Raw genomic sequence first — 14,104 nt, forward strand, 5'->3', positions numbered from 1 at the left:
GACAATATAGCTCTCTAGGGTAAGTGGCGCCACATCAAAGACCCTGTCATTGCGAGGGTGAGGACCTGAAAGGTATTTTCAGGCTCTAAGTAAGAGGGCGAGAACCAGGCCGGTGGGCAAAACAGGCCAACATTTCAAAGTCTCTGCTCAAGGTACAAAAAGGTGGACTGTTCACATGTGTATGTCTGGGAATATGCAAATTTCTTTTGTACTCACCTCAGCTCATTAGGAGTTGTCGGGGCTGCTGGGGAAGGGGAACAGGAAATGTGAATCAGGCTTTTAGTTAAGTGGCACTGTAGGCCTTTTGTCCCCTAGCCATTTTACGCTTTCAACACGCTCTACACATAGCCATGCACCGTATGTGCCTTTTTCACACGTACTTTCATTAAACCTGAATATAGAAGGATATATCTGTCTAGGCTGGAGACACGTGAAACAAGTCTGACGTGCCCCTTCAAGTCTACCTGAGAGGAAGCTGACTCAGGATTGGCGACCTCTCAGGGCACCTCGAACGGGCACAAATAACGGGCAAGCCCTATGAAAAGCACAGCATGAGTCTTGGTCCCACCTTTAAAAAGGAGGGTGACCTCTGGGATCTGGCAGCAGGATCTTTGGGAGATAAGAAAATATACTGCCTGCGATCGTGAAGTTTCAAGTCAGTCAAGAAAAGCAATCTCATGCACTGCACAAGCTCTTTCCCATGAGGCACCTCTCCTGCACTCTGTTTATGCAAATGAGCAAGCAGAGAGCTCAGGAATAAAACACCAAACTCATGTCCCCCAAAAAAGCAGCAGACAATTGCTGGATATTCCCCAACTTCTAATGCTTTTCTTTTAAACAAATGATAAACAGCCTCACCTGTGGCAAGGCTTAAAAAAATTGAATAAACTCTTAAATGTTCCTCTCCACGGAAATCTTTAGTAAAAGGCGAAAGATTTTTTCGTTTTGAAGAGAAACCAGAGTAAGTGACAATATAGCTCTCTAGGGTAAGTGGCGGCACATCAAAGACCCTGTCATTGCGAGGGTGAGGACCTGAAAGGTATTTTCAGGCTCTAAGAAAGAGGGCGAGAACCAGGCCGGTGGGCAAAACAGGCCAACATTTCAAAGTCTCTGCTCAAGGTACAAAAAGGTGGACTGTTCACATGTGTATGTCTGGGAATATGCAAATTTCTTTTGTACTCACCTCAGCTCATTAGGAGTTGTCGGGGCTGCTGGGGAAGGGGAACAGGAAATGTGAATCAGGCTTTTAGTTAAGTGGCACTGTAGGCCTTTTGTCCCCTAGCCATTTTACGCTTTCAACACGCTCTACACATAGCCATGCACCGTATGTGCCTTTTTCACACGTACTTTCATTAAACCTGAATATAGAAGGATATATCTGTCTAGGCTGGAGACACGTGAAACAAGTCTGACGTGCCCCTTCAAGTCTACCTGAGAGGAAGCTGACTCAGGATTGGCGACCTCTCAGGGCACCTCGAACGGGCACAAATAACGGGCACAAATAACGGGCAAGCCCTATGAAAAGCACAGCATGAGTCTTGGTCCCACCTTTAAAAAGGAGGGTGACCTCTGGGATCTGGCAGCAGGATCTTTGGGAGATAAGAAAATATACTGCCTGCGATCGTGAAGTTTCAAGTCAGTCAAGAAAAGCAATCTCATGCACTGCACAAGCTCTTTCCCATGAGGCACCTCTCCTGCACTCTGTTTATGCAAATGAGCAAGCAGAGAGCTCAGGAATAAAACACCAAACTTATGTCCCCCAAAAAAGCAGCAGACAATTGCTGGATATTCCCCAACTTCTAATGCTTTTCTTTTAAACAAATGATAAACAGCCTCACCTGTGGCAAGGCTTAAAAAAATTGAATAAACTCTTAAATGTTCCTCTCCACGGAAATCTTTAGTAAAAGGCGAAAGATTTTTTCGTTTTGAAGAGAAACCAGAGTAAGTGACAATATAGCTCTCTAGGGTAAGTGGCGGCACATCAAAGACCCTGTCATTGCGAGGGTGAGGACCTGAAAGGTATTTTCAGGCTCTAAGAAAGAGGGCGAGAACCAGGCCGGTGGGCAAAACAGGCCAACATTTCAAAGTCTCTGCTCAAGGTACAAAAAGGTGGACTGTTCACATGTGTATGTCTGGGAATATGCAAATTTCTTTTGTACTCACCTCAGCTCATTAGGAGTTGTCGGGGCTGCTGGGGAAGGGGAACAGGAAATGTGAATCAGGCTTTTAGTTAAGTGGCACTGTAGGCCTTTTGTCCCCTAGCCATTTTACGCTTTCAACACGCTCTACACATAGCCATGCACCGTATGTGCCTTTTTCACACGTACTTTCATTAAACCTGAATATAGAAGGATATATCTGTCTAGGCTGGAGACACGTGAAACAAGTCTGACGTGCCCCTTCAAGTCTACCTGAGAGGAAGCTGACTCAGGATTGGCGACCTCTCAGGGCACCTCGAACGGGCACAAATAACGGGCAAGCCCTATGAAAAGCACAGCATGAGTCTTGGTCCCACCTTTAAAAAGGAGGGTGACCTCTGGGATCTGGCAGCAGGATCTTTGGGAGATAAGAAAATATACTGCCTGCGATCGTGAAGTTTCAAGTCAGTCAAGAAAAGCAATCTCATGCACTGCACAAGTTCTTTCCCATGAGGCACCTCTCCTGCACTCTGTTTATGCAAATGAGCAAGCAGAGAGCTCAGGAATAAAACACCAAACTCATGTCCCCCAAAAAAGCAGCAGACAATTGCTGGATATTCCCCAACTTCTAATGCTTTTCTTTTAAACAAATGATAAACAGCCTCACCTGTGGCAAGGCTTAAAAAAATTGAATAAACTCTTAAATGTTCCTCTCCACGGAAATCTTTAGTAAAAGGCGAAAGATTTTTTCGTTTTGAAGAGAAACCAGAGTAAGTGACAATATAGCTCTCTAGGGTAAGTGGCGGCACATCAAAGACCCTGTCATTGCGAGGGTGAGGACCTGAAAGGTATTTTCAGGCTCTAAGAAAGAGGGCGAGAACCAGGCCGGTGGGCAAAACAGGCCAACATTTCAAAGTCTCTGCTCAAGGTACAAAAAGGTGGACTGTTCACATGTGTATGTCTGGGAATATGCAAATTTCTTTTGTACTCACCTCAGCTCATTAGGAGTTGTCGGGGCTGCTGGGGAAGGGGAACAGGAAATGTGAATCAGGCTTTTAGTTAAGTGGCACTGTAGGCCTTTTGTCCCCTAGCCATTTTACGCTTTCAACACCATCCCTCCAATCGATATGCTCAGAGCCACCACTGTGCTCTACACATAGCCATGCACCGTATGTGCCTTTTTCACACGTACTTTCATTAAACCTGAATATAGAAGGATATATCTGTCTAGGCTGGAGACACGTGAAACAAGTCTGACGTGCCCCTTCAAGTCTACCTGAGAGGAAGCGGACTCAGGATTGGCGACCTCTCAGGGCACCTCCAACGGGCACAAATAACGGGCAAGCCCTATGAAAAGCACAGCATGAGTCTTGGTCCCACCTTTAAAAAGGAGGGTGACCTCTGGGATCTGGCAGCAGGATCTTTGGGAGATAAGAAAATATACTGCCTGCGATCGTGTAGTTTCAAGTCAGTCAAGAAAAGCAATCTCATGCACTGCACAAGCTCTTTCCCATGAGGCACCTCTCCTGCACTCTGTTTATGCAAATGAGCAAGCAGAGAGCTCAGGAATAAAACACCAAACTCATGTCCCCCAAAAAAGCAGCAGACAATTGCTGGATATTCCCCAACTTCTAATGCTTTTCTTTTAAACAAATGATAAACAGCCTCACCTGTGGCAAGGCTTAAAAAAATTGAATAAACTCTTAAATATTCCTCTCCACGGAAATCTTTAGTAAAAGGCGAAAGATTTTTTCGTTTTGAAGAGAAACCAGAGTAAGTGACAATATAGCTCTCTAGGGTAAGTGGCGGCACATCAAAGACCCTGTCATTGCGAGGGTGAGGACCTGAAAGGTATTTTCCGGCTCTAAGAAAGAGGGCGAGAACCAGGCCGGTGGGCAAAACAGGCCAACATTTCAAAGTCTCTGCTCAAGGTACAAAAAGGTGGACTGTTCACATGTGTATGTCTGGGAATATGCAAATTTCTTTTGTACTCACCTCAGCTCATTAGGAGTTGTCGGGGCTGCTGGGGAAGGGGAACAGCAAATGTGAATCAGGCTTTTAGTTAAGTGGCACTGTAGGCCTTTTGTCCCCTAGCCATTTTACGCTTTCAACACGCTCTACACATAGCCATGCACCGTATGTGCCTTTTTCACACGTACTTTCATTAAACCTGAATATAGAAGGATATATCTGTCTAGGCTGGAGACACGTGAAACAAGTCTGACGTGCCCCTTCAAGTCTACCTGAGAGGAAGCTGACTCAGGATTGGCGACCTCTCAGGGCACCTCGAACGGGCACAAATAACGGGCAAGCCCTATGAAAAGCACAGCATGAGTCTTGGTCCCACCTTTAAAAAGGAGGGTGACCTCTGGGATCTGGCAGCAGGATCTTTGGGAGATAAGAAAATATACTGCCCGCGATCGTGAAGTTTCAAGTCAGTCAAGAAAAGCAATCTCATGCACTGCACAAGCTCTTTCCCATGAGGCACCTCTCCTGCACTCTGTTTATGCAAATGAGCAAGCAGAGAGCTCAGGAATAAAACACCAAACTCATGTCCCCCAAAAAAGCAGCAGACAATTGCTGGATATTCCCCAACTTCTAATGCTTTTCTTTTAAACAAATGATAAACAGCCTCACCTGTGGCAAGGCTTAAAAAAATTGAATAAACTCTTAAATGTTCCTCTCCACGGAAATCTTTAGTAAAAGGCGAAAGATTTTTTCGTTTTGAAGAGAAACCAGAGTAAGTGACAATATAGCTCTCTAGGGTAAGTGGCGGCACATCAAAGACCCTGTCATTGCGAGGGTGAGGACCTGAAAGGTATTTTCAGGCTCTAAGAAAGAGGGCGAGAACCAGGCCGGTGGGCAAAACAGGCCAACATTTCAAAGTCTCTGCTCAAGGTACAAAAAGGTGGACTGTTCACATGTGTATGTCTGGGAATATGCAAATTTCTTTTGTACTCACCTCAGCTCATTAGGAGTTGTCGGGGCTGCTGGGGAAGGGGAACAGTAAATGTGAATCAGGCTTTTAGTTAAGTGGCACTGTAGGCCTTTTGTCCCCTAGCCATTTTACGCTTTCAACACGCTCTACACATAGCCATGCACCGTATGTGCCTTTTTCACACGTACTTTCATTAAACCTGAATATAGAAGGATATATCTGTCTAGGCTGGAGACACGTGAAACAAGTCTGACGTGCCCCTTCAAGTCTACCTGAGAGGAAGCTGACTCAGGATTGGCGACCTCTCAGGGCACCTCGAACGGGCACAAATAACGGGCAAGCCCTATGAAAAGCACAGCATGAGTCTTGGTCCCACCTTTAAAAAGGAGGGTGACCTCTGGGATCTGGCAGCAGGATCTTTGGGAGATAAGAAAATATACTGCCTGCGATCGTGAAGTTTCAAGTCAGTCAAGAAAAGCAATCTCATGCACTGCACAAGCTCTTTCCCATGAGGCACCTCTCCTGCACTCTGTTTATGCAAATGAGCAAGCAGAGAGCTCAGGAATAAAACACCAAACTCATGTCCCCCAAAAAAGCAGCAGACAATTGCTGGATATTCCCCAACTTCTAATGCTTTTCTTTTAAACAAATGATAAACAGCCTCACCTGTGGCAAGGCTTAAAAAAATTGAATAAACTCTTAAATGTTCCTCTCCACGGAAAACTTTAGTAAAAGGCAAAAGATTTTTTCGTTTTGAAGAGAAACCAGAGTAAGTGACAATATAGCTCTCTAGGGTAAGTGGCGGCACATCAAAGACCCTGTCATTGCGAGGGTGAGGACCTGAAAGGTATTTTCAGGCTCTAAGAAAGAGGGCGAGAACCAGGCCGGTGGGCAAAACAGGCCAACATTTCAAAGTCTCTGCTCAAGGTACAAAAAGGTGGACTGTTCACATGTGTATGTCTGGGAATATGCAAATTTCTTTTGTACTCACCTCAGCTCATTAGGAGTTGTCGGGGCTGCTGGGGAAGGGGAACAGGAAATGTGAATCAGGCTTTTAGTTAAGTGGCACTGTAGGCCTTTTGTCCCCTAGCCATTTTACGCTTTCAACACGCTCTACACATAGCCATGCACCGTATGTGCCTTTTTCACACGTACTTTCATTAAACCTGAATATAGAAGGATATATCTGTCTAGGCTGGAGACACGTGAAACAAGTCTGACGTGCCCCTTCAAGTCTACCTGAGAGGAAGCTGACTCAGGATTGGCGACCTCTCAGGGCACCTCGAACGGGCACAAATAACGGGCAAGCCCTATGAAAAGCACAGCATGAGTCTTGGTCCCACCTTTAAAAAGGAGGGTGACCTCTGGGATCTGGCAGCAGGATCTTTGGGAGATAAGAAAATATACTGCCTGCGATCGTGAAGTTTCAAGTCAGTCAAGAAAAGCAATCTCATGCACTGCACAAGCTCTTTCCCATGAGGCACCTCTCCTGCACTCTGTTTATGCAAATGAGCAAGCAGAGAGCTCAGGAATAAAACACCAAACTTATGTCCCCCAAAAAAGCAGCAGACAATTGCTGGATATTCCCCAACTTCTAATGCTTTTCTTTTAAACAAATGATAAACAGCCTCACCTGTGGCAAGGCTTAAAAAAATTGAATAAACTCTTAAATGTTCCTCTCCACGGAAATCTTTAGTAAAAGGCGAAAGATTTTTTCGTTTTGAAGAGAAACCAGAGTAAGTGACAATATAGCTCTCTAGGGTAAGTGGCGGCACATCAAAGACCCTGTCATTGCGAGGGTGAGGACCTGAAAGGTATTTTCAGGCTCTAAGAAAGAGGGCGAGAACCAGGCCGGTGGGCAAAACAGGCCAACATTTCAAAGTCTCTGCTCAAGGTACAAAAAGGTGGACTGTTCACATGTGTATGTCTGGGAATATGCAAATTTCTTTTGTACTCACCTCAGCTCATTAGGAGTTGTCGGGGCTGCTGGGGAAGGGGAACAGGAAATGTGAATCAGGCTTTTAGTTAAGTGGCACTGTAGGCCTTTTGTCCCCTAGCCATTTTACGCTTTCAACACCATCCCTCCAATCGATATGCTCAGAGCCACCACTGTGCTCTACACATAGCCATGCACCGTATGTGCCTTTTTCACACGTACTTTCATTAAACCTGAATATAGAAGGATATATCTGTCTAGGCTGGAGACACGTGAAACAAGTCTGACGTGCCCCTTCAAGTCTACCTGAGAGGAAGCGGACTCAGGATTGGCGACCTCTCAGGGCACCTCCAACGGGCACAAATAACGGGCAAGCCCTATGAAAAGCACAGCATGAGTCTTGGTCCCACCTTTAAAAAGGAGGGTGACCTCTGGGATCTGGCAGCAGGATCTTTGGGAGATAAGAAAATATACTGCCTGCGATCGTGTAGTTTCAAGTCAGTCAAGAAAAGCAATCTCATGCACTGCACAAGCTCTTTCCCATGAGGCACCTCTCCTGCACTCTGTGTATGCAAATGAGCAAGCAGAGAGCTCAGGAATAAAACACCAAACTCATGTCCCCCAAAAAAGCAGCAGACAATTGCTGGATATTCCCCAACTTCTAATGCTTTTCTTTTAAACAAATGATAAACAGCCTCACCTGTGGCAAGGCTTAAAAAAATTGAATAAACTCTTAAATGTTCCTCTCCACGGAAATCTTTAGTAAAAAGCGAAAAATATTTTCGTTTTGAAGAGAAACCAGAGTAAGTGCCAATATAGCTCTCTAGGGTAAGTGGCGGCACATCAAAGACCCTGTCATTGCGAGGGTGAGGACCTGAAAGGTATTTTCAGGCTCTAAGTAAGAGGGCGAGAACCAGGCCGGTGGGCAAAACAGGCCAACATTTCAAAGTCTCTGCTCAAGGTACAAAAAGGTGGACTGTTCACATGTGTATGTCTGGGAATATGCAAATTTCTTTTGTACTCACCTCAGCTCATTAGGAGTTGTCGGGGCTGCTGGGGAAGGGGAACAGGAAATGTGAATCAGGCTTTTAGTTAAGTGGCACTGTAGGCCTTTTGTCCCCTAGCCATTTTACGCTTTCAACACGCTCTACACATAGCCATGCACCGTATGTGCCTTTTTCACACGTACTTTCATTAAACCTGAATATAGAAGGATATATCTGTCTAGGCTGGAGACACGTGAAACAAGTCTGACGTGCCCCTTCAAGTCTACCTGAGAGGAAGCTGACTCAGGATTGGCGACCTCTCAGGGCACCTCTAACGGGCACAAATAACGGGCAAGCCCTATGAAAAGCACAGCATGAGTCTTGGTCCCACCTTTAAAAAGGAGGGTGACCTCTGGGATCTAGCAGCAGGATCTTTGGGAGATAAGAAAATATACTGCCTGCGATCGTGAAGTTTCAAGTCAGTCAAGAAAAGCAATCTCATGCACTGCACAAGCTCTTTCCCATGAGGCACCTCTCCTGCACTCTGTTTATGCAAATGAGCAAGCAGAGAGCTCAGGAATAAAACACCAAACTCATGTCCCCCAAAAAAGCAGCAGACAATTGCTGGATATTCCCCAACTTCTAATGCTTTTCTTTTAAACAAATGATAAACAGCCTCACCTGTGGCAAGGCTTAAAAAAATTGAATAAACTCTTAAATATTCCTCTCCACGGAAATCTTTAGTAAAAGGCGAAAGATTTTTTCGTTTTGAAGAGAAACCAGAGTAAGTGACAATATAGCTCTCTAGGGTAAGTGGCGGCACATCAAAGACCCTGTCATTGCGAGGGTGAGGACCTGAAAGGTATTTTCAGGCTCTAAGAAAGAGGGCGAGAACCAGGCCGGTGGGCAAAACAGGCCAACATTTCAAAGTCTCTGCTCAAGGTACAAAAAGGTGGACTGTTCACATGTGTATGTCTGGGAATATGCAAATTTCTTTTGTACTCACCTCAGCTCATTAGGAGTTGTCGGGGCTGCTGGGGAAGGGGAACAGCAAATGTGAATCAGGCTTTTAGTTAAGTGGCACTGTAGGCCTTTTGTCCCCTAGCCATTTTACGCTTTCAACACGCTCTACACATAGCCATGCACCGTATGTGCCTTTTTCACACGTACTTTCATTAAACCTGAAAATAGAAGGATATATCTGTCTAGGCTGGAGACACGTGAAACAAGTCTGACGTGCCCCTTCAAGTCTACCTGAGAGGAAGCTGACTCAGGATTGGCGACCTCTCAGGGCACCTCGAACGGGCACAAATAACGGGCAAGCCCTATGAAAAGCACAGCATGAGTCTTGGTCCCACCTTTAAAAAGGAGGGTGACCTCTGGGATCTGGCAGCAGGATCTTTGGGAGATAAGAAAATATACTGCCTGCGATCGTGAAGTTTCAAGTCAGTCAAGAAAAGCAATCTCATGCACTGCACAAGCTCTTTCCCATGAGGCACCTCTCCTGCACTCTGTTTATGCAAATGAGCAAGCAGAGAGCTCAGGAATAAAACACCAAACTCATGTCCCCCAAAAAAGCAGCAGACAATTGCTGGATATTCCCCAACTTCTAATGCTTTTCTTTTAAACAAATGATAAACAGCCTCACCTGTGGCAAGGCTTAAAAAAATTGAATAAACTCTTAAATGTTCCTCTCCACGGAAATCTTTAGTAAAAGGCGAAAGATTTTTTCGTTTTGAAGAGAAACCAGAGTAAGTGACAATATAGCTCTCTAGGGTAAGTGGCGGCACATCAAAGACCCTGTCATTGCGAGGGTGAGGACCTGAAAGGTATTTTCAGGCTCTAAGAAAGAGGGCGAGAACCAGGCCGGTGGGCAAAACAGGCCAACATTTCAAAGTCTCTGCTCAAGGTACAAAAAGGTGGACTGTTCACATGTGTATGTCTGGGAATATGCAAATTTCTTTTGTACTCACCTCAGCTCATTAGGAGTTGTCGGGGCTGCTGGGGAAGGGGAACAGGAAATGTGAATCAGGCTTTTAGTTAAGTGGCACTGTAGGCCTTTTGTCCCCTAGCCATTTTACGCTTTCAACACCATCCCTCCAATCGATATGCTCAGAGCCACCACTGTGCTCTACACATAGCCATGCACCGTATGTGCCTTTTTCACACGTACTTTCATTAAACCTGAATATAGAAGGATATATCTGTCTAGGCTGGAGACACGTGAAACAAGTCTGACGTGCCCCTTCAAGTCTACCTGAGAGGAAGCGGACTCAGGATTGGCGACCTCTCAGGGCACCTCCAACGGGCACAAATAACGGGCAAGCCCTATGAAAAGCACAGCATGAGTCTTGGTCCCACCTTTAAAAAGGAGGGTGACCTCTGGGATCTGGCAGCAGGATCTTTGGGAGATAAGAAAATATACTGCCTGCGATCGTGTAGTTTCAAGTCAGTCAAGAAAAGCAATCTCATGCACTGCACAAGCTCTTTCCCATGAGGCACCTCTCCTGCACTCTGTTTATGCAAATGAGCAAGCAGAGAGCTCAGGAATAAAACACCAAACTCATGTCCCCCAAAAATGCAGCAGACAATTGCTGGATATTCCCCAACTTCTAATGCTTTTCTTTTAAACAAATGATAAACAGCCTCACCTGTGGCAAGGCTTAAAAAAATTGAATAAACTCTTAAATGTTCCTCTCCACGGAAATCTTTAGTAAAAGGCGAAAAATATTTTCGTTTTGAAGAGAAACCAGAGTAAGTGACAATATAGCTCTCTAGGGTAAGTGGCGCCACATCAAAGACCCTGTCATTGCGAGGGTGAGGACCTGAAAGGTATTTTCAGGCTCTAAGTAAGAGGGCGAGAACCAGGCCGGTGGGCAAAACAGGCCAACATTTCAAAGTCTCTGCTCAAGGTACAAAAAGGTGGACTGTTCACATGTGTATGTCTGGGAATATGCAAATTTCTTTTGTACTCACCTCAGCTCATTAGGAGTTGTCGGGGCTGCTGGGGAAGGGGAACAGGAAATGTGAATCAGGCTTTTAGTTAAGTGGCACTGTAGGCCTTTTGTCCCCTAGCCATTTTACGCTTTCAACACCATCCCTCCAATCGATATGCTCAGAGCCACCACTGTGCTCTACACATAGCCATGCACCGTATGTGCCTTTTTCACACGTACTTTCATTAAACCTGAATATAGAAGGATATATCTGTCTAGGCTGGAGACACGTGAAACAAGTCTGACGTGCCCCTTCAAGTCTACCTGAGAGGAAGCGGACTCAGGATTGGCGACCTCTCAGGGCACCTCCAACGGGCACAAATAACGGGCAAGCCCTATGAAAAGCACAGCATGAGTCTTGGTCCCACCTTTAAAAAGGAGGGTGACCTCTGGGATCTGGCAGCAGGATCTTTGGGAGATAAGAAAATATACTGCCTGCGATCGTGTAGTTTCAAGTCAGTCAAGAAAAGCAATCTCATGCACTGCACAAGCTCTTTCCCATGAGGCACCTCTCCTGCACTCTGTGTATGCAAATGAGCAAGCAGAGAGCTCAGGAATAAAACACCAAACTCATGTCCCCCAAAAAAGCAGCAGACAATTGCTGGATATTCCCCAACTTCTAATGCTTTTCTTTTAAACAAATGATAAACAGCCTCACCTGTGGCAAGGCTTAAAAAAATTGAATAAACTCTTAAATGTTCCTCTCCACGGAAATCTTTAGTAAAAAGCGAAAAATATTTTCGTTTTGAAGAGAAACCAGAGTAAGTGCCAATATAGCTCTCTAGGGTAAGTGGCGCCACATCAAAGACCCTGTCATTGCGAGGGTGAGGACCTGAAAGGTATTTTCAGGCTCTAAGTAAGAGGGCGAGAACCAGGCCGGTGGGCAAAACAGGCCAACATTTCAAAGTCTCTGCTCAAGGTACAAAAAGGTGGACTGTTCACATGTGTATGTCTGGGAATATGCAAATTTCTTTTGTACTCACCTCAGCTCATTAGGAGTTGTCGGGGCTGCTGGGGAAGGGGAACAGGAAATGTGAATCAGGCTTTTAGTTAAGTGGCACTGTAGGCCTTTTGTCCCCTAGCCATTTTACGCTTTCAACACGCTCTACACATAGCCATGCACCGTATGTGCCTTTTTCACACGTACTTTCATTAAACCTGAATATAGAAGGATATATCTGTCTAGGCTGGAGACACGTGAAACAAGTCTGACGTGCCCCTTCAAGTCTACCTGAGAGGAAGCTGACTCAGGATTGGCGACCTCTCAGGGCACCTCTAACGGGCACAAATAACGGGCAAGCCCTATGAAAAGCACAGCATGAGTCTTGGTCCCACCTTTAAAAAGGAGGGTGACCTCTGGGATCTAGCAGCAGGATCTTTGGGAGATAAGAAAATATACTGCCTGCGATCGTGAAGTTTCAAGTCAGTCAAGAAAAGCAATCTCATGCACTGCACAAGCTCTTTCCCATGAGGCACCTCTCCTGCACTCTGTTTATGCAAATGAGCAAGCAGAGAGCTCAGGAATAAAACACCAAACTCATGTCCCCCAAAAAAGCAGCAGACAATTGCTGGATATTCCCCAACTTCTAATGCTTTTCTTTTAAACAAATGATAAACAACCTCACCTGTGGCAAGGCTTAAAAAAATTGAATAAACTCTTAAATATTCCTCTCCACGGAAATCTTTAGTAAAAGGCGAAAGATTTTTTCGTTTTGAAGAGAAACCAGAGTAAGTGACAATATAGCTCTCTAGGGTAAGTGGCGGCACATCAAAGACCCTGTCATTGCGAGGGTGAGGACCTGAAAGGTATTTTCAGGCTCTAAGAAAGAGGGCGAGAACCAGGCCGGTGGGCAAAACAGGCCAACATTTCAAAGTCTCTGCTCAAGGTACAAAAAGGTGGACTGTTCACATGTGTATGTCTGGGAATATGCAAATTTCTTTTGTACTCACCTCAGCTCATTAGGAGTTGTCGGGGCTGCTGGGGAAGGGGAACAGCAAATGTGAATCAGGCTTTTAGTTAAGTGGCACTGTAGGCCTTTTGTCCCCTAGCCATTTTACGCTTTCAACACCATCCCTCCAATCGATATGCTCAGAGCCACCACTGTGCTCTACACATAGCCATGCACCGTATGTGCCTTTTTCACACGTACTTTCATTAAACCTGAATATAGAAGGATATATCTGTCTAGGCTGGAGACACGTGAAACAAGTCTGACGTGCCCCTTCAAGTCTACCTGAGAGGAAGCGGACTCAGGATTGGCGACCTCTCAGGGCACCTCCAACGGGCACAAATAACGGGCAAGCCCTATGAAAAGCACAGCATGAGTCTTGGTCCCACCTTTAAAAAGGAGGGTGACCTCTGGGATCTGGCAGCAGGATCTTTGGGAGATAAGAAAATATACTGCCTGCGATCGTGTAGTTTCAAGTCAGTCAAGAAAAGCAATCTCATGCACTGCACAAGCTCTTTCCCATGAGGCACCTCTCCTGCACTCTGTTTATGCAAATGAGCAAGCAGAGAGCTCAGGAATAAAACACCAAACTCATGTCCCCCAAAAATGCAGCAGACAATTGCTGGATATTCCCCAACTTCTAATGCTTTTCTTTTAAACAAATGATAAACAGCCTCACCTGTGGCAAGGCTTAAAAAAATTGAATAAACTCTTAAATGTTCCTCTCCACGGAAATCTTTAGTAAAAGGCGAAAAATATTTTCGTTTTGAAGAGAAACCAGAGTAAGTGACAATATAGCTCTCTAGGGTAAGTGGCGCCACATCAAAGACCCTGTCATTGCGAGGGTGAGGACCTGAAAGGTATTTTCAGGCTCTAAGTAAGAGGGCGAGAACCAGGCCGGTGGGCAAAACAGGCCAACATTTCAAAGTCTCTGCTCAAGGTACAAAAAGGTGGACTGTTCACATGTGTATGTCTGGGAATATGCAAATTTCTTTTGTACTCACCTCAGCTCATTAGGAGTTGTCGGGGCTGCTGGGGAAGGGGAACAGGAAATGTGAATCAGGCTTTTAGTTAAGTGGCACTGTAGGCCTTTTGTCCCCTAGCCATTTTACGCTTTCAACACGCTCTACACATAGCCATGCACCGTATGTGCCTTTTTCA

General features: G+C 45.4%; 14 non-coding genes across 14 annotated transcripts; all 14 read right to left on the reverse strand.

Moving 5' to 3' along the window:
- Positions 1-850: 850 nt before the first annotated feature.
- Positions 851-965, reverse strand: LOC146774939 (U5 spliceosomal RNA). The gene has a single exon (XR_014972942.1). It is a non-coding gene; the product is annotated as a U5 spliceosomal RNA (small nuclear RNA).
- An 865-nt stretch (positions 966-1,830) lies between these two features.
- LOC146774940 (U5 spliceosomal RNA) lies at positions 1,831-1,945 on the reverse strand. Its single transcript, XR_014972943.1, has one exon. It is a non-coding gene; the product is annotated as a U5 spliceosomal RNA (small nuclear RNA).
- Positions 1,946-2,797: 852 nt separating this feature from the next.
- Positions 2,798-2,912, reverse strand: LOC146774941 (U5 spliceosomal RNA). The gene has a single exon (XR_014972944.1). It is a non-coding gene; the product is annotated as a U5 spliceosomal RNA (small nuclear RNA).
- Positions 2,913-3,800: 888 nt separating this feature from the next.
- LOC146774942 (U5 spliceosomal RNA) lies at positions 3,801-3,915 on the reverse strand. The gene has a single exon (XR_014973793.1). It is a non-coding gene; the product is annotated as a U5 spliceosomal RNA (small nuclear RNA).
- An 852-nt stretch (positions 3,916-4,767) lies between these two features.
- Positions 4,768-4,882, reverse strand: LOC146774943 (U5 spliceosomal RNA). Its single transcript, XR_014972945.1, has one exon. It is a non-coding gene; the product is annotated as a U5 spliceosomal RNA (small nuclear RNA).
- Positions 4,883-5,734: 852 nt separating this feature from the next.
- On the reverse strand, positions 5,735-5,849 carry LOC146774944 (U5 spliceosomal RNA). Its single transcript, XR_014974497.1, has one exon. It is a non-coding gene; the product is annotated as a U5 spliceosomal RNA (small nuclear RNA).
- Positions 5,850-6,701: 852 nt separating this feature from the next.
- LOC146774945 (U5 spliceosomal RNA) lies at positions 6,702-6,816 on the reverse strand. The gene has a single exon (XR_014972946.1). It is a non-coding gene; the product is annotated as a U5 spliceosomal RNA (small nuclear RNA).
- Positions 6,817-7,704: 888 nt separating this feature from the next.
- Positions 7,705-7,819, reverse strand: LOC146774946 (U5 spliceosomal RNA). The gene has a single exon (XR_014974783.1). It is a non-coding gene; the product is annotated as a U5 spliceosomal RNA (small nuclear RNA).
- Positions 7,820-8,671: 852 nt separating this feature from the next.
- LOC146774947 (U5 spliceosomal RNA) lies at positions 8,672-8,786 on the reverse strand. Its single transcript, XR_014973794.1, has one exon. It is a non-coding gene; the product is annotated as a U5 spliceosomal RNA (small nuclear RNA).
- An 852-nt stretch (positions 8,787-9,638) lies between these two features.
- LOC146774948 (U5 spliceosomal RNA) lies at positions 9,639-9,753 on the reverse strand. The gene has a single exon (XR_014972947.1). It is a non-coding gene; the product is annotated as a U5 spliceosomal RNA (small nuclear RNA).
- Positions 9,754-10,641: 888 nt separating this feature from the next.
- On the reverse strand, positions 10,642-10,756 carry LOC146774949 (U5 spliceosomal RNA). Its single transcript, XR_014974517.1, has one exon. It is a non-coding gene; the product is annotated as a U5 spliceosomal RNA (small nuclear RNA).
- An 888-nt stretch (positions 10,757-11,644) lies between these two features.
- LOC146774950 (U5 spliceosomal RNA) lies at positions 11,645-11,759 on the reverse strand. Its single transcript, XR_014974784.1, has one exon. It is a non-coding gene; the product is annotated as a U5 spliceosomal RNA (small nuclear RNA).
- Positions 11,760-12,611: 852 nt separating this feature from the next.
- Positions 12,612-12,726, reverse strand: LOC146774951 (U5 spliceosomal RNA). Its single transcript, XR_014974344.1, has one exon. It is a non-coding gene; the product is annotated as a U5 spliceosomal RNA (small nuclear RNA).
- An 888-nt stretch (positions 12,727-13,614) lies between these two features.
- On the reverse strand, positions 13,615-13,729 carry LOC146774952 (U5 spliceosomal RNA). Its single transcript, XR_014974518.1, has one exon. It is a non-coding gene; the product is annotated as a U5 spliceosomal RNA (small nuclear RNA).
- Between the last annotated feature and the right edge of the window lie 375 nt (positions 13,730-14,104).

This window comes from Triturus cristatus, chromosome 12 (assembly GCF_964204655.1).
Source record: "Triturus cristatus chromosome 12, aTriCri1.1, whole genome shotgun sequence".
Taxonomy (NCBI): domain Eukaryota; kingdom Metazoa; phylum Chordata; class Amphibia; order Caudata; family Salamandridae; genus Triturus; species Triturus cristatus.